The sequence below is a fragment of the Microtus oregoni genome, unplaced genomic scaffold (assembly GCF_018167655.1).
Source record: "Microtus oregoni isolate MIOR12 unplaced genomic scaffold, Mior012 000055F_ref0000237, whole genome shotgun sequence".
NCBI lineage: Eukaryota > Metazoa > Chordata > Mammalia > Rodentia > Cricetidae > Microtus > Microtus oregoni.
In genome coordinates this window covers 11,122,200-11,140,856 of record NW_024543831.1, presented here as the reverse complement: position 1 = coordinate 11,140,856, position 18,657 = coordinate 11,122,200, and positions in this window count along the sequence as shown.

The following is an 18,657-nucleotide window of genomic DNA, read 5'->3' as shown; positions in this document are numbered from 1 at the left end:
TTCTCTGATGCAGATCAGGAGCACAGGAGACTCTAGCCTCTGCCGAGGATCTCACTGGGGGAAATCAAGGTTTGGGTCACAACTGGTCACAACTGCAGTTTCCTTTGAGATATAGGTTGTCCTCCAAGCTCTCCGCTTTTTAGCAGATTTAACTCCAACCATGACAGGCTACCTGCCATTTCTGGTTCATGGCTTTCTGCACAAGTTACTTCTTTTGGGCTATCCCCTGGAGTTGCTTGTCCCTATGGACTGCCGAGAAGAGTCACTTCCTGCTAAATTGCTTTTGTGATTAGGTCAGGACCACCCAGGAAAGTCCTTAATTAACTCCAAGTCAGCTGATTAGGGGTCTTAATCACATCTACAAAATTTCTTTTACATATAGGGCAAGATAGGTCATGGAATTGCATCGTATTCAAGCTTCTTACTCATCATCAAGGGTTGGGGGTTGATTATACAGGTGCGTATGTGCCTGGGAGAGGAATATTGAACAGAATATCTTAGGGTTCTCCTGACACAGCTCCACCTGCTTATGGCCCTAAGGTTATAGAGCTTGATTTTTTGGTGATGGTTTGAAAAAAAAAAAATGGATCCTAGATCACTCTGCTCCCGGTGTGGTCTCTTTCTTTTTATTCCTGCCTCCCTGGTAGTCCTAGTAAATCACTGTAAATATGTTTGAGCATGTGTTCCCCTAACTCTTCAGTTTCCTCCCTCAAGAAGAAGTAGGAATGGTTTCAGTCTGTTTGCTATAACAAAACACCCGAGACTGGGCAATTACACTAACAATATTATTTCTGTGTGTTTTGCTAGCATGAATTTCAGTACACTACATGCATGCAATGTCCTGGCATGCTAGAAGAGGGTATCAGACTTCCTAGGACTTGAGATTCCAATGGTTGTGAGCTATCGTCTAGGTGCTGGGAATTGAATCCAAGTCCTTTGGAAGGCAGTCAGGGCTCTGAGGCACTGAGCCATCTCTTGACTGGGTAACTTGTAGAAAATAGGGATTAATTGGTCCGGGGTTCTAGAAGCTTAGAAAGCCAAAAGCATGGTCCAGGTAAACACTTTGTGCTTCAACCCTTGGCAGAAAGTGGATGACAGGTGGTGTGTGTTGTAGGGTGAAGTAGGAGGCTGCTTCCGCGTGGAAGCCTCTCTTGAGGTAGCTCATCTAGTCCCATGAGAACCGCATTGTTGGCTCTTAACAGCCTCACCTCTCAGTGCCATCACGACAGCAACCAAATCCCAGCAGGAGTGGACAAGAGAAAGTATTCGAAGCCCAGCAGGAGCTTCCTGTCAATGCCCGACACACGTGCCTTTCTGTACGTGTGATCTACTGCGATATGATAGTACTACAGGACCTCTTGGCTCCCGAGTCTCTCCAGGAGTATGCCTCTGCCATGTCTGTGTCTGTCTCTGAGCACATCCTAGGCGCACAGTAGAAACTGGTCAATGAATAGACAGCTCAGAAGGAGGCCAGCAGAAAATGTGTGGAACACAGAGGGTGGAGACAAGCGGGGAAGGCGAGTGAGCAGCTGTAGGCTGAGACCTATAATATATTAGCGCACCTCTCTCCGTCATTTCCTAGGAGCTGAGTTTTCTCCTAGGCAGAGGTCCCGGCCTCACAACTCAGTTCTCACGTGTAACACATTGAGGAATGGTCTCCCATCCTGACAGCAGCTGCCACTTAGGGTACGGTAAGGACCATTTTTTTTTTTTTTAGATACAACTCTAACCCTCTAAGTTTTTATCTTAAAGCATTTTTAAAGGCGTTATTTTTAAGTTATGCTTATGTAGTCATGAGGGAACTGCGCACATGTGCAGCTACCCAGGGAGGCCAGAAAAGAGTGTTGTATGCCCTGAAGTGAGAGTTGCAGACAGCTGTGCGCTGCCCAACACGTGTGCTGGGAACTCGTGCAGTTTGGGCCTTCTGCAAGTGGAGTAAGTACTCTTAACCACTTAGCTATCTCTCAGGCCCCTTATGTTTACTTTAATTTAAAAGTTTACTTTTATTTATGTGTATGTGGGGCATACAACAGTGTAAGTGTTGCTTCATCTTATTTTAAAAATATTTTTCTTAATTTAGCTGCTCATCGTTTCCACTGGTATTCTAATCCCAAAGAGAGGTCTCTGGTATGCATCCTTTTTTTCATGACTTAGGAACTGATTTGCAGAAGTACCATTTTTTTCTTTTTTTGAAAAATACAGATTCTGGCCTGCGAGGTCAAGGTCTGAAGTCCACACTTGATTTGAAAGAGAAGAGTCCTTGCCACAAGGCTATTGTTGCTCATTGCCTTACTGTGCTTCTGTTGCATGGTTCACAGCTCTTTGCATCTCTGAGCATCCCTAAACATGGGCATTTGGGGTGGAAAAGCCATCTCTCTGTTCCTCAGGGCCAGGCTTAAATAAATCTGATTCCTTCCACTGAGAAATAACAAAACAACAACAAAACCATGTTCTGCGCATCCTGACCCTTAAACAGGAGAACATGTCCTTCAAGGGCAGAGGTTTCTGCTCCTACTATTTCCAAAGTCCCTTCCCTGTCCCATCTCGGCCCTTTAGTGCATAGACTCCTGAGGACAGCAGCATTCTAAGCGGTTAACAGCTGAAGGCTCCCCAGGGGATTCTGTCCCATGGTGACAGTTGGCAGAAGCTCCTGCAAGAGAGAGATCTTTCAGGAGTGTGAAGGAAGAGCATAGGGATAGCAGGGGCATGGCCAGCCTTAGAAGGCAGTAGACTTTCATCCCATGCTCTCCCCAACTTTCTGGCATTTTGTGCCACAGTTGGGGGCCTCACTCATCCCCATCTCCTGCAGGGAGACCCAGAGATGAATCAGATATGGATCCTGCCCTCGAGGAACTTATTTTCTAGTAGTAAAAAATAGGGCCACCAAGTAGACAGCAAAGGCAACTGTAAAGGTCATGTGACTTCAGAAGAGAAAAAAATAGAAACTATCAGCCTAAAGGAGGCTGCATTTCAACTTCACCTCTGTGTACTTTCCAGGAGACTATGTGTGCAGATCAGGGCTACTGTTCATTGCCGAGGCCATGGTCTGTCTGTGCTGGGGCTGAGGGCTGCCTAAGAAAAGGGCCAAGGAGACGACTATACATAGGGAGCTGGGGGCTGGCTAGAAAAAGGGCCAAGAAAAAGGGCTAGAAAAAGGGCCTCATTATTACATAGAGGGTAATGAGGGTGGAACATGGCTACCTTAACACTTTTCCCCAGTGTTTTCCCAGACAAAAATAGGTAACTATTTAGAGTAATGACTACCATTTGACAGCTTAGACCAAGATTTGAAAAAGCACCCTTCTGAGGGCAATCAGGCCAAACCCGGACCCCCGCCTTCCCATGAATCTGTAATTTGGAAGATGGGGGAAGTTAGCGGCACACCTTTAGTTTGGGCAGGGTCTCAGCTCTCTTGGTTGATGAATACCTCTTCACACTAGGCATGGGCGGTAAGAACTAGAAGAGGGAGTGCAATCAGAACTGTTCCCTTGAATTTGCAGTGGTTTTCTTGTTTAGGCATTGTCCGCCAGGGGAACCAGTGTGGACCTACACTGAACTATGCGAGAGGCGGAGACTTAATGTGTCATTGGGTGGGGAAGAGGTGACACTGAGCTCCTTGGTAAGGACTCAAAAATACGGTTTAAAGGGAGCAACAGGGCAATAAAAGGAAGGGACCATTAAAAGTTTAGACCATTCCTTTTTTTTTCTCTTTGCCTTCATTTTGGAATTGCGACTTTACTTATTTTATGAATACATAAAAGATCTTATGAAGATTTTTGTCTGGCAGGGAAACCATTACAAAAAATCTTAATTGTTTAAAAAAGTGTAACTTTCCAGAACAATTTTCATTGATCCTTGGTGGCTTTCTATCCTCTGGGACTTTTTTATAAAAAGGTTTATTTTTATTTATGTGTATGTGCGCATGAGTCTGCATATGTATATATGTGTGGGTACCCATGTGAGTCCCCAAAGTGTCAGATCTTCCTGGAGCTAAAGTTATAGGCAGTCATGAGCTGTCTGATGTGGTTACTGGGCACCAAACTCAAGTTCTCTGCAAGAATAGCAAGTGTTCTTAATCACTGAGCCATCTCTAACCCCTGGCTTTTATTTCTAAATCACAAGATGTTTTCTAGTCATTCTGATGAGCCAAATTTAGCTAATAGTAACCCTTAGTCTCAAAAAGACAAAACAACTCACTGGTACATTAAAGAAAGAAGGTGACAGATGAATTAGGTCTAGTCATTCAAAGGATGAAGAACAGAAGATTCAGGCCAGGGAGAGCAGTCCTGTGATTTAGACAGCAAAATAAGGGAGGGATGGCAGATATGGAGGATCGACCAGAGTCAAGCCAGCACAGGGGCCATGGCCCTTGATCTTAAGAACCTTTGGATTGTCCTCTGTTGAAGGAAGTACACAAAAGGACCGCGACGGGCTTGCCTTTGCAAAGACACAGCTCAGGGCTGCCAAGGGCACGTGGTGTTTGTTGCTGTGGCCAAGCTCCTGAACCACACAGTCATCTTTTCCTCCCTCCAGCTGACCTGGTGAAAGGCCTTGCTGCAATCAGCTCCATCCTAAGGGTCACTAGGAGCTGTGGAGGCAGGAGTAGGGGAGGAAAGACAAATGTCAGAATTCTTGGATGATCCTTGGTAGCAACTGGCCAACTGGGGGATGAGAAGGGTGTCAGAGCCTTTCACCTTTGGGGTCAGCACGTGCCTGGCCACACAGCAAGAAGGCCAAGGCAGCTGTCAGCTGGGCAGCAACTCCACTGAATGGACTGCCTTTGTCTTTCTAGAGGTGGGAATGAGTGTTTATTTGCTCAGTAGAAAGCCATGTAAACCAGGGACCAGACGGAAGCCTGGTGGTGGTGGCAAGAAGCCCAGTCACCCTTCAGACAGAAGAGCCATCAACAATAGACAGTAGATAGGGCTTTGGAAAGAAGGAAGGGCCCTGCCTGAGGCCAAAACTCTTTCCTCGCTCTGAAGGTCTCTGAGATAGAGATTTGAGGAAGACATAAAAGGGCCTTTGCTGGCTTTAGTAAACCTCTGCAGAGTTGGTAGATGGGGTCTGACACTCCCGCCCCCGGCTTACCTCCTTTCCACAGCTATGCAGTAAGCTTATGCCAACAGTTGTCAGCTCGGGCTTAGTTTTCCGGTTTGAAGCGAAGCAGTCAGTCCCGTACCCTGAGATGATTCTTTGTTCCGGGGCCTAGCTGCTCTTCTCTCTTTTTGGCTGGCCCTGCTAGCTAGCTCCTCAAGCTCCCAGCTGAAGCGGGACAGGGCTGCGATTATTAGCAGCAGAACAATTTTTGAGTCAACGTGTTACCGATACTAAGAGTTCCTGAGAGAAAGGGGAGCCAGCGTCTCAGACACAATAACCATGATGGATAGGCATGAAGGGAATGTTCTGGGCCTCTGCTCAACAAAAGAATTCCTGAGTTCAGTCCTGGAAATAGCAGAGCTGAAAACGTCCCTTAGAAACCATCTATCCATTTCTCCCCGCCCTAGGCAACTGCTTCCATTCTACAGACTAGAAAGTAAAGCAGACGGCGGCTCAGGGGTGGTATACTTAGCAATTGGAGGTGAGCCAGGTCTTCCTGATTCCCACATGGACATGTTTTAGACCAAGATAGTGAAAATCTGTCATTTGATTTTAGAATACTCTTGATAGCATAGGTTCATGATCTATGATTAAATATGCAGCTATAGCTGCCAGAGTGGCCATGGCATCATGTTTCAAATGCTGGGGAGATAGCACTTGAATTCATTGAACTTGTTCTTGGAACAGTTAAAGCATGGGTCTCATAAGCTGTACTTTGTATTTTTCTTCCATGGCAAGACCCTCACAAAACTACAGACTAAAGACGAAGACAGGTAACTTAAATGAGACGCTGACATGAAATCTCAGTTTGTGTCAGTGGATAGATAGATAACTCTATACTATCAACTTGGGGTCTATCCTGAATCAGCAAGGAGGGAGCCATTGGTTCCTACCATGTTCCTACTACACAGTTCTGTGCTTCAGTTGCTGGGTCCTTCCTGCTTTGCTCCCAGGGTGGATTCTGTGGCAAGGGGTGGAGAGCTGGGTGTGGAGGTTCCTCTCTGCCCCTCTAACTTAATGCCCCCAAGACACAGCTCACATGTTTTCTCTGGGACACTTTCCCCAGTCTTCTCCCACTCTTTAGAGTGGTTCAGATTCTTCCTTCATCCAACGCCATCATGGCACCCTGTCCATCGTCTTTCTTTGGTTACCATGCGAGGACATGAGGAAGTGCCCTGCAGGTAGACTTGTAATTCCTGGTCTTTCTGTCTCTAGAGACTACAAAGAGAATCTGAGTGTCCATATTGGAGAACTGGGACACACATCAGGTAGAGTTGGCTAGTGATAAGAAGCTACTGGGGGGGGGGGGTATCAAACAGGAAGGTAGATGCAATGCCTGAGGGCAGAGCCTGGGGAGAGGGTGCATTGCAGGAAAGCCTTGCTGCAATTGTAAAGAATGAAGTGGGTTCTAAGAGCTTGGGTCTTGGAATTGACTCTTAGAAAGAAGAGCTCTTCCGAAGGGCTGAGAGGTGACTGCGGCAGCTATTACACAGTCACAAGGGCATGGGGTGGCAGAGGCAGCCAACCAAAGAGGAAGTGCATGCTACCCCAGGGGGATCTGCTGCCCCTGACAGTCATTCTCCCCCTCCCCCGCTCCCCGGGCATTCATGTCCACTCCCCTCCCCCATTCCATCCTGTGTGGAAGGACACCAACTTTGGCCCTAGGCCTGTCTGCTTTGGGAGAGGCTGGTGTGTTTGATCCTCAACTGAGGTCATGGGGACACTGGAAGGGTGTTGGAGACCTGGTCCCTCTCTCTTGGCCCCATCGTCAACTGGCTGTGAGGTCTTGGGTGAATCTGTTCCCTTTGGAAAGGCCTTAGATAATGTGGATAAGGTAAATGCTTATGGTTATTTTTTTTTGCTGGGAAGGGCTGGGCTTGCTGGCAAGATGCGCCCAAGTCCCAGCACAGATCTGTTTACCGGCGCCTCCACAACGTCTTCTACTACTTGGTCCTTCTAGATCATCTTCGACTTGCGTCTCATAAAAGACAGGTCACAATCCAACTGATATACTGGGATGAAGCTGTAAAAATCTAACCCCGGGCCACCTAATCAGAAATATTTTTCTTCATATGTATTAACTTGATTTTTTAAAAAAAAATTCCAAAAATATGTATTTTGGAAATGAGTTAAAAATTAGTTTCTTAGTTATGGCTCTTAAATAATTTTCAAAGCAGGAATATAAACGTGGTGGTGAGATTACTAGGAATACCAGATTTCAATTCTAGACAAAGATAAGCGGGCAAGCTATGATCTCTGGCTTGTGTTTATGGCCAAAAAAAATCTTATCTATTTAGAAAAAAAAAAAAAGTAAAAAGGTGCAACGTTAGCCTAAAAGACAACCTCCGCACTCAATTTAGTCCTGTGAAAAAGCCCTCAACGTCCATGCTAGTGGCTAGTTTACCATTGGCGAACCAACCCTGAGGTCTGTACTGACCGTCGCCTCGTCGGGTGGTCACTTTTGGAAGTGACGCAGGCTCTCATAAGATGCCGGCCGGCGTCACTGCTTGTTAGCTTGAGAATTTGCACTTGTGGAGAAGCGAGCATAAAGTCTTCAGTTCTTGTCACAACCATGTCCCTCTATTGACGTGGAGTGGGCTAGTCCCTGGAGCCCAGGGGAAAGAGGAGGTTGGTGTGTGTGGTCTCCATCCTTTCTTTTCGATTTGCCTCCAGTCTCCGAAGAACCCCCTTTCCCCACACTTCTCAAAGCTTTCTTTCTGTCAAGGCTTCTTGTACCGTAACACCAGCCCAGAAGTGCAACTCTGGATTTTAGCCCAGCCACAGTCTGAACTAGAGGCCCCACCTACTTTGCCTTCCCCAGGGCCCAGCTTTGGAACTATGCGGCCTTAGGCCCCGCCCCCAAGTCCTTGCCTCTCTGTCCCATCCCACTAGAAACAATGAAAATCTCAACTTCTCCAAACTCAGGAGCCCCTTCTTGGCTGTCGTTGTCCTCCACCTTACTGCGCTCTTTTGAAAACGGCTGCTCTCTGTTTCTTGTAACATTCTCGCACCTTCTTTCTGGGTTGACGGTGTGTCACCACGCCTCTCTTTTCTCGCTCTTCTCGCCACTCCCCAATTATTGCTGTCAAAGCGTGGTGATGGGATTCAGCCAGCTCTGGCAAACAAGCCAGGCAGGGATAAGAAGAGCACCCTCTCGACTTGTACTTCGCCCTCCCAGAAGAGATGGGTGGAGGAGGTAGCAAGCATCTTCCTGACTTTGGACTCGGTTTTTCCCTTCTTTTAGCTGACCCTAGCTTTCTGCATCGTAATTAGTGCCTCCCGAATCTAACCATTGCGTGTGCAGAGGAGCTGGGATGATAATAAAGAGCCAGTAAAGACCCCCCCCCCCCCAACCCCTCCCGTTCGAGAGTTCACAAGCTCATGAACACTGAGGTGTTTTACAGCAAAGTGAGGCCAATTGGCAGGAACCCCACAGGACAGCTTTGAAAGGCTGGAGGCAAAGGCAGATCCTGAGGAGACTTAGGGTGTGTGGCTGGGGCGTGGTGAGTCTGTGCACTCGTATACAAGACTTTTAGCTATCTTTTTCCTTGCCTTTCTGAATCACCCCAGCAGCATCAACGAAGAATAAGACACAGTGCTTCTTGGAGTAAAAAGCATGTATGAGAGCTCCACAGAATCTCGTTCTAATAGTTGCGGTCTACCTCCACAGTATTACTTTTTTTTTTTTTTAAGAGCCTTGTTAATTCACTCCAAACCCACTCAGCTGTTGAAGAATGTTGAGTATTCAGCTCGAGATCTTTGCAATGAACAAGAAACGCAATTATTCCAGTTGCATTATACAATGTCTCAGGCATTCTTTGGCATCAAGGGATTAAATCACTCCCCCCCCCCCCGGCAAATGGCAACACTATTCGAGACATATCCTACACAAGTGGTTCTTAACTGAATGTAGTTGCCTTTAAAAGCATGCATTTTCACGTGATTTAACCTCTTGCAGCCTGGTTCATTCGAGTAAGGCTTTTAGCTCAGACGAATGCAGCATTTAAAACCATTTGTGTAGATATTGTACAAATAGTGACCCCCCCCCCCAAGGCTTGTTCCCACAACTCAGTGAAATTCTTAGCTCCTTCTCTGTTTGATCCATCGCTTCCCTCCAAGGCCCATTTTTTCTACCCAAGACCACTACATCTTTGCCCAGGGAGGGCTCAGCCTGAGCTCTCCTGAATATGTTTCTTTCCATCCAGAGCAGAAAACCACGATAGGTAGAGTCTTGGGGATCAGGCCCCAGGGAGAGAAAATGGTGTCTCTTGGCGAGAAGCTGATTTCAAACCATGTAGAAGGATATTGGTTTGTCCTTTCTCCCGACCGGACAAATGTATAGGCAGGGTACCCACTAGCCCAGGTTTCTTTAGCAGTTTAGAAAAAGCCATCCCACCTGAATAGATAGAAAATTTGGCCAAGAATGCAGAGGCAAGATTTCCCTCACATGTACTGAGGCCACTGACCAAAAGTGGACAGCCGGGGCCAAGAGACTGGCATAGCCAAAATGGCTGAGTTATATAGAAGCCAGAGGAACCAGAGAGAGGAAAGCCCAGTTGGAGAATTCAGGGTATGGGGTGGGATGTGCCAGCCAGCAGGACCCTGGAAGTGGCAGAGACTAAGGGATGCTGGGAGAACCTGGAGACCAGGTCCTCTTTGATATGTTAATGGACACCTCAGCTAGGCTTTTGTCCCAGGTGGATTAGCCAGTTTTTTGGTAGACCCTTAGATTCTTCAGGAGATTAGAAACAGCAAGGAGTTCCAGTAACCAGTATCTTTGGGCTAAAAGGCATTCTTTATCCATTTTAAAGAGCTGAAACTCCTTAGGTTTAACACTGTTCTTCCCAGGCAATTAAAACGCAGAAAAGGGAGTTGAGGCTAAGTGACAGACTGAATCCATTATAGGAAGATGCAGTTTTCCTATTGAGAACTATTTGCTGATGTTTGTCTCCTTGAGGCTCCGACCACCCTATGCTGAGTCGCTCCCATGGCAGGCCAGCATCCAGGCAGGATGGTTTCTCAAATTCTAGAATGACATTGAAGATAAATTTTAGGCTGGTGATGTTTGCAAAGTCACGATCAGCAAGGAGTTGGGGTTAAAGGCAAGCTACTCTAAGCCTGTTAGACTAACAGTATGGTCTGTTCAGGGCCAGTAAGCAATATGGCTGGCTGCGGTCTTTTGTCTTTAACCTTCAGGTGATGGAGAGTTGTGCCGTTGTTTTACTGCACCGGCTCAAAGCAGCTCTCTTCTCTGCCTTGCTTTTCCTGTGTCTCCCCTCGTTCTTTGACTGCCAAATATCTCGAAAGAAGAATCCATTCTCGCTGTTTTAATAGCTGTCTTCACATCATCCGGTGAATCAGATTGATGAGTTGGTACCGCTGCCCTTGTTCCCCGTCCTTAGCAGGTCAGCGTAAAGAGATCTGAGTTGATGATTTCTCTTCCTTTGTTTCCTGCTGCCCCCTCCCCCCACCCCTGCCAGGACTCATTTTAAATGGCCACGTCCCGATTTTCCTTTTGAATTTTATTATTATTTTGAGCTTTGTTAAGGGGTCTTAGGCTGAGGACATTCCTCCTGGCTCTGATCAGAGAATTGATCAGAGAATATTGTCCCCGATCTCTGTCTTCTGTGTTGGATATTTGACTTATGCGAGCCTGAGGATTCCAGCATGAGAGTCCTACCATTGCCTTCCAGATTTGTGCCTTCTGTTCCTGGCCCCCACCATTGTCCCTCAGTGTGTTCACAGCGATCATGGTCCCTTGCAGTTTGCTTCTCCCTTTGGCCTCTCTAAAGACACATCACGAAGGACTTGGAGGGGATGGGAATAACACACCTAGGCAGGAATCCTGACTTGGGACTTTTCCATGTAGAAGCAAATTCCTGTAGAAGCAATTTCCATGTAGAAGCAAATTCCTGTTTTCTCATGCTCATCACTGCGTGGTAAGCACGGGCTAACTTTTCTCATTTGCATGAACATTTTGCCTCTGAAGGGGGCTTAGAACAGTCCAGCTGTTCAACAGTACATTTCCCCTTACCTTAGACTTCCCTAAGTCCATGGATGTTCATTGGAACCATCTCTCACCTAGGTGCCTCCTTTCCGTCTTGAAGCTATTTAGGCTCATGTAGCCAGTCCCTGGCCCCAGACTCTGCCTGTCCATCTAGCCCCTTTGCCTACTGCCACTTACTAAAAATCAGTTCTAAACGGAGCCATTTGCTGCTCAAAAAATCCTCAGTGTCTTTACCTTTGATTCCATATTTTTCAGGGTGTTTTTTGGGGGGTGGAAAGGTGGGGTGGGGTGAGGGAGGCTGTTTTTATAATCTGCTTCAATTTACTTTTTTGTTGTTGTTGTTGCCAAATTTAGGCTGACTCAGTCAGTCAAGCAAGCATACTGGGAACTTTGGGAGTGGTGTCCTATGCGAAGATAACCACGCTGGAGCTTTGGGGGAGTCTTCATCTGCACGTAGGTGCTCGGCTCCTGTCATCAGGACTTGTAGGGCATGGGCAGTCCTAGGCAAAGGAGAAGCTCAGAGTGGTGACTTCAGCAGGCAGCTTAGCATTGAAGGAAGTGACGAATGGCCAGTGACATCCAGGGAGCCTTAGAAGACAGAGGTGATGATTCCAGCTCTGTGCATCAAGAATGATGAGGTGTGGAGACTGGGGAGGAAGGGACTTAAAACAACACGGTAGTTCTTGGCGCATAAGAGACTGGTTTATTCTGGATTCTGAGGATGCAGGAACCCTCTGCTGTTTCTTTTTCCTGGCATCAGGCAGGTGTCTTGAAACACATGCTTGCTTTTTGGATTTGAGGTCCCTAGAATGACCACTTTCCGCAGAAAATGCCAAGTTAACCTAGTAACTCTTTGTAACAAATACCGGGCTAATTGGAAACTGTTTGTTTTGGATAGAAGACCAAGAGGTGGCATTTTGGTGTTTTGGTTGTTGATTGAAAAAAAGAAATAAAAAGGAAAGGACATGACTGCTCCTAGGTGTGGTGGAAGAGACGGTTTATTGTAGATAAAAGGGAGAGCAGAGCCGGAGGCAGGGACAGAGACTTCTGGGAGAGTCCAGAGAGAACAGAACCTGACCTGAGCCATGTGAGGAGAAGGGGGAAGGGAAAGTAAGAGAGGAGCTGCCAACCAAAAGTGGGCAGCCGGGGCCAAGAGACTGACCAAGAGACTGCCATAGACAATGGCTGAGTTATATAGAAGCCAGAGGAACCAGAGAGAGGAAAGCCCAGTTGGAGAATTCAGGGTATGGGGTGGGATGTGCCAGCCAGCAGGACCCTGGAAGTGGCAGAGACTGAGGGATGCTAGGAGAACCTGGAGACCAGGTCCTCTTTGATATGTTAATGGACACCTCAGCTAGGCTTTTGTCCCAGGTGGATTAGCCAGTTTTTTGGTAGACCCTTAGATTCTTCAGGAGATTAGAAACAGCAAGGAGTTCTAGTAACCAGTCATCTTTAAGCTAAAAGGCGTTGTTTTCCATTTTAAAGAGCTGAAACTCCTTGTAGTCTGGATGTATTAAGAGCAGGGGTCTATTCTACATGTATGAATTCAGCTGCTTATGCCTAGTTAGGTCTTGTGTCTACTATTAGCCATGCACCAGCCATGACCACCCTCTGGATTTATCCTTATTTAATAGTTAACATTTACTGAGTGCTTACTATGTGCCAGGCACTTTAGGAAGAGAAATACCACCTCATTTGGATGTGGTTCTCGGGAAACTGAGCAGGAACCTTACGTAAAAAAGTACGAACAGTTGTGAGCTCCTGGGTGTCTGGGACCTGCCTCAGCATCATGCCTGCCCTCCCCTAGGTCAGAAGTAGGCTGCCACTCTGTGACGGGCAGGGGCCTGGGGGAGGAGGAATAGCACGGGTGTTCAAGCTCCATTCTTGCCAGCCTCTGCTGGAATGGGTGGCAGAAACATTGTGTATGACATGGAGTTGGAAGAATATCCCATCCCTGTCCCCAGTTCTTTCCACATAATCTTCTATATCCCCTGCCCCCACCTCAGGGTGAAATGTCAAGTGTTTCTTTTGTAAATACAGACAGAGAGTTGAACAGTTCTGTCTCCTATTTACAAGAGATAAAAGACTAAAGGACTTCTCCTGTTAAGGGGTGTAGAAAGGATGCCCAGGATGCCTGAAGGGTAGGAAGAGAAGGGGGAGCCAAGAGCCCTATGCGCAAAGTCTTTCCCGTGAAAGCATTGTAGAAGGTCTCACTGGACCCTCGACAGCATGGCTCTTCGCACACTTCCTTGGGAAGAACACGGAGTGACAGTGGATCTGAGGTGGTGTCTCTATTGGGGAGAGCACACCCTTGGAACATGGGTCTCAGGGCAGCAGGCAGGTGCAATAGCTCTGGGAAGACTGTTCTGTGCCCAGATTTGTCCCAGATGTGGCACAGGCAATGGCCACCCAGTCAGCCAACCTCTCATTAAGGGACTCGTCCCTAAATTATGACTTTTTGACAAAGAATTCATTAAAAATGTTGTTGGAACCTTGTGTAGTGTCGAACAGGGTATTTGAAATGTAAATTGTCTTCGTCAAAAAAGAATGGAATTCCATAGAAAGTGGGACGCGTCCCAGACAATGAAGCATTTCTCATCGTTAGAGACGTGTATCTCCCACTCTCTTACAGAGAATGCTATTAAACAAAACTTCTAGTTCTTTAGCAATAACTCCATTTCAGAACAACCCCTGCCTCAACACACACACACACACACACACACACACACACACACACACACCCCACACACGCGTGCGGACGGCTACCTTCTGTTTCTCTTGGCAGTGCAAAAAGGAAGTTATGTGTGTGTTTGTGCGCCGAGCTTACTGCTTTTTGCAGATCCTTTGTGATTATGTTGAGAGTTGTCAAGGGGGCCTGGATGTTAGAGCTTCTTGTTGAAACGGACTGGATGCTGAGTGTCGGGGCAGCTGGGAGGGCAAAGAGCACAGCAATCTCATTTTGTATTACTAGTAAGTTGAGAAAAGGGTGAGATCTGGGAGGTTGTGCCATCCCAGGAGCAAAGCAGACCTTAGCTCCAGGGCAAAGACAAAGGTGACTGTTTAGCTGGGAGCCAGATATTGGCCAGAGGTTCAAATCAAGGCATTTCTTCCAGAAAAGAGGGAAGAGTATGTTAGGAAAAGAGCCAAGGTCAGATGAGAGTGTGTTCTCTGTAGAAAGGGAAAGGGCAAAGCCGGAGTACTAACCATCTGGTATGAGCAATGGACTCTGATGAAGTAACCTTGCTGACGAATTCCAGAGTTCAATGGGGGGTCTGTTGAAGCAAGTGGAGCTGCGGGAAAACCTGTGACACTGGAGCAACTATTGAACACTAGTGTTGGCTCTAGGGACCAAAGCTTCAGCTCATGCCACGGGGATGGGCAGGGTGTAGGACCCCCACTTTGGGTAGAGGGCAGAGCTTTGGAGCTTGAATAAGAATAACCGTTTCAAACACGAGTGGTCTGGGAAAGGTAACAGGACTGAACATGAAGACAGCTCAGCCATTAGCATCCGAGGAGTGTCAGGCAAGGCAGAGAGAGCTACTGACTGCTACCATCGGCATGCCAGGGGTAGGAAGATGAGTGAGACGTGGTCCTTACTCCTGAGAGGGCCATAGATTTTTTTCTGGGGGATGGGGGAAGAGCGAGAGACATCAGGGCCTTAAGATATCAGTCCAGCTCATAGTTGAACACAGACAACTTTGGATTCCATTTATTTTCCACCTTCTGGCACTGCCCATTATTCTATTCTTCCATGGAGACGTTGAACTTCCCAACATTTCCACCTCAACTCAACCACCGAGACTTATACAGGCTTTGGTTGTCTCCCATTGAGCTGACATTGCTGGGAAATAGTTGTTTGAAAAATGATCTTTGAAATTTTGTATAATATCTAATGAGGTATTTGAGATGTTAAACTTGATTTTAAAAAAAAAAACCAAAACAACAACAACGGCTGGAGAGATGGCTCAGAGGTTAAGAGCATTGTCTGCTCTTCCAAAGGTCCTGAGTTCAATTCCCAGCAACCACATGGTGGCTCACAGCCATCTGTAACGGGGTCTGGTGCTCTCTTCTGGCCTGCAGGCATACACAGAGACAGAATATTGTATACATAATAAATAAATATAAAAAACAACAACAACAACAAAAAAAAAAAAACAAACCACAGGAAGGATAGACCCAGGCAATTCAACATGTCTGGTTGTTAGAGACTTGTGTTTTCCAGTGAATTCAATGAGCTAAAAGCCTAACTCTGCAACAGCACCCCAACTTTATTACATATGCGCCATATTCCTCTTAATACTGAAAGAAGTAGGAGCGTACATCTGTATGTGTGGAGCTGCGCTGGCCCAGCACTGAGGAAAGGGACGACTTGGGCTACATTTTATAGTCTTAGCCAGGAGAAAACAATGAGTTGGTTAATCATTGATTTGTGGGTTTTATTGGACAAATGGGAAGGGGAGAGGGAAGGAGTGAGGACATTTGAGAGCAGGCAGAGGCTGCTCAGAGGAGAGCTGGACAGAGCGGTAAGGTCCTAGGACATGGGTAGGGTACAGAGAGCACAAACGGTAACAACTGCTCTGTCCAGAGCAGAAGCACCAAGTTCAACTGCAGTGACTCAAAGATGCCCAGGAGAGGGCTCTTAGCAGCCTCCAGGGTAGCACCTAAAGAATCTGACAAGGCCTGGCCTGGCAACACCTTGAGTTCAAGCAAGCTCAACCTTCGGCTTCCCAGCCAGCCAGTTCTGAGCAGACTAGCTCCAGTCTGCCAGAGAATGGGTCTGTGTGCACCATGGACTCCCTGGAGCCTCTTGGAGACAATGGTGTTAGCCTGGTGGCCTTCTGCAGCCACCTTGTCTCCTAGTTGGAACGTGGTTATTTTCTCTTTCATTATTCTGCTCGAACATTGGCTCAGGAGTCTGGGAAGAACAGGATATTAAGGAGTACAGTGGGAAATTGTGGTCAGTTTCCTAGTTAATTTTCAAAGGACTTGGCTTTGCCTATTATTTTTTTTATTAGTGTATATTGACTGTACAGATAGGTTTCATTATGACATTTTCATACATATATATATAATGTATTTTGATCATCTCACCCCCCCCCCCCCAGAGGATTCCAATTAGTTCTGGAGCCCATGCCTGTGGTTGAGTGATGTATGGGCATGGGTAGAACACATGGTGGCAAACCCCTCCAGCTGGTTCTGTTCTCATTGGTGCCACCCCAGGTATGAGAATGTCAGGTGGGAGAAATCAAAGGCTCTTTCTGCAGGAATCAGCTTTGTAAGCCTGGGGTAGCAGAGCCTTCTGTGTCCCCAAAAGGCCTCTGAGGCACGGATCCGGAACCTGCTGAAACTCCCATTCTCATAATGTCCCGGGTGAATGGTCTTGCCTGTAGTTAAACCAAGTCTCTCCTGCGCATGTATTCCTTCATTACCTTCTGCAGGACTTTGATCGATATTCCAGTAGTATGTTGTATGCTCTCTCTGAAGAATGAAAAGTGGGGAGTCTCAGGCTTGGCATCAGGCAGGGAAAATGCTGTCTGAAGCAGGCACTCACAGGTTGCTTTTCTTGAGAAGGATTCTTTTCTTTCTTCTAAGGACAGTGTTCTTAAAATACGGTGTTTGGACATGCCTGGTCAGGATATGTGTGGTTTTGAAACGCGCTCCATATACCATGTGGAAGTATTTTGTACCCTGCTGGCTAGAGACTGAGTCACAGAAAAATCGGTCTTCCAAAGAGAAAACCAAGACCCAAATAAAACACAAAACCAAGCATCCAAAGATGGAGCAGTTATATTTGCTGCTGTTTGGCCTTTGTTTCTGCTCACTGCATTTAAGATGTGTGCTGTGCCAGGTTTATGGAGGAGGGGAGAGCATGTGCCCGCCCAAGTGTGGAGGCAGGGCTTGGGGAGTGTTGCTGATCTACAGATGAGTCCTGACTGAGGGACATGGGTAGAGAGCAGAGAAGGAAGGACCGGAAGGGGGCTGCAGAGGCCAGGAAAGAAGAGAAGGCAGCTTTGGTGGATAAGTGGGAGTTTTACCTGCTTTAGTTGATGGACCTTAAGAAAACAATCATTGTGGGTTTGTAATTGTGTCATGATTAGTAATTACCTCATGTTTTTCTCTTGAGGATTATAAGATACCAGAGTCAATTGGTTCCGGCTGAATATTCTTAGGATTGATATTGCATGCACGTGTCTCGTGGGGCCAGATCACTGGCAAGTTCTTCCCTCGCAACTACGTCAGAGTCCTTCTGATTTCCTGCCTCATGTTTTGTGTTTTTTTTCCTCTAAGCAAGACTTGCATATAAGTACAATTGAGAATTGCCAGCTAGTAACTGGGTGTAAATTACCAGCAGTGAAGAAGGTCATCCCGAGCCAAATGATCCCCGAGAAGGACAGCATGGCTCTTTCTTCAAGAAAAGTGATGAAATTGAAGCTGGGTGCTTATTAAACTTTGATCCTTTGTTATATTGGTTATTACACAAATTGCAGCACAAGAGATGTCCTACCTCGAATGTCTAGTATCTAACTAAAAAAGTTGGGCAGGTGTGATGATTCTGGCGCTCAAGGCAGTCAGCTTCCTCTAACACAGTCTTCTACATGTTGGACAGTAGCTCTGTTAGGTTCTTGACAAGAGGGTTTGGCACCATCAAATGGCAGGCCTGCTCCCAGACTGTTAGTGGGCTCAAGTTTGGGGGATTTTCTTCTATGATGGAAGTCAAGAGGTAAAAAATGGGGAGGTGGGTCCTGGTTACAGGTCAACTCTTCTGAGGAGTTCATTGGGCTTAAAAGTCCATGGGATGTCATCTGACATATCCTTGATGTAAATTTTGTGCAAGTGCTGGGCACACTTGTGAAGAATCTGGGCGGGAATCAAGGGGATAAAGCGGCCTTTGCTGAGTAGACTGGAGTGAACAGGGCCAGGAAGAGGATGGCGTGCGTGGTCTTTGACAGATGGCTGAGATCAGAGAAGGTAGCACTAACCTAAGGTCTTGAGTCCACTCATGAATCCCAGGCACTTTCTCTCAAGAATTATCATACTAGAAATTCCTGGGGACTTTGACAAAGATTTTACAGAGCCTCAAAAAGCAATTAGCACAGACAGAAGCTTATTAAGGGACCTTTAGTTGGCAGGAGCTGCCCTCCCCAGGGAGAGTTGACCCTTGTTTCTTCCTGACTTTTAGGCCTAGAGTTCAAGAGGAGTCTGTAGTGCTTTTGCGTCCCTACACTTCACCCCTACTTGAGTGGTCACTTTTGGGTTAGGCAGAACTGCTCCAGGGCAGGCTCTCTTTTCCTTTCTTCCCTCGGTCTTTGGCTTCTAAGAGTAATTTCTGTCCAGAGAAGGCATTTGGGAAGGTGAAATTGCTTGAAACAAGCAACCTTATATTGGCAGGGACTCTGCTTCTATTAACTCCTCTAGAGCCTTTAAGGGGGTACCCTAGATCTTTGAAACATTCTTCAGCCTTAACTAGATGATCGTGTTTCTCTTGAAGCTGTTCTGGCTCTTCTGGGACCCACTTCCTGGATAAACAGGAAGAGTCACTACACTGGAACCTT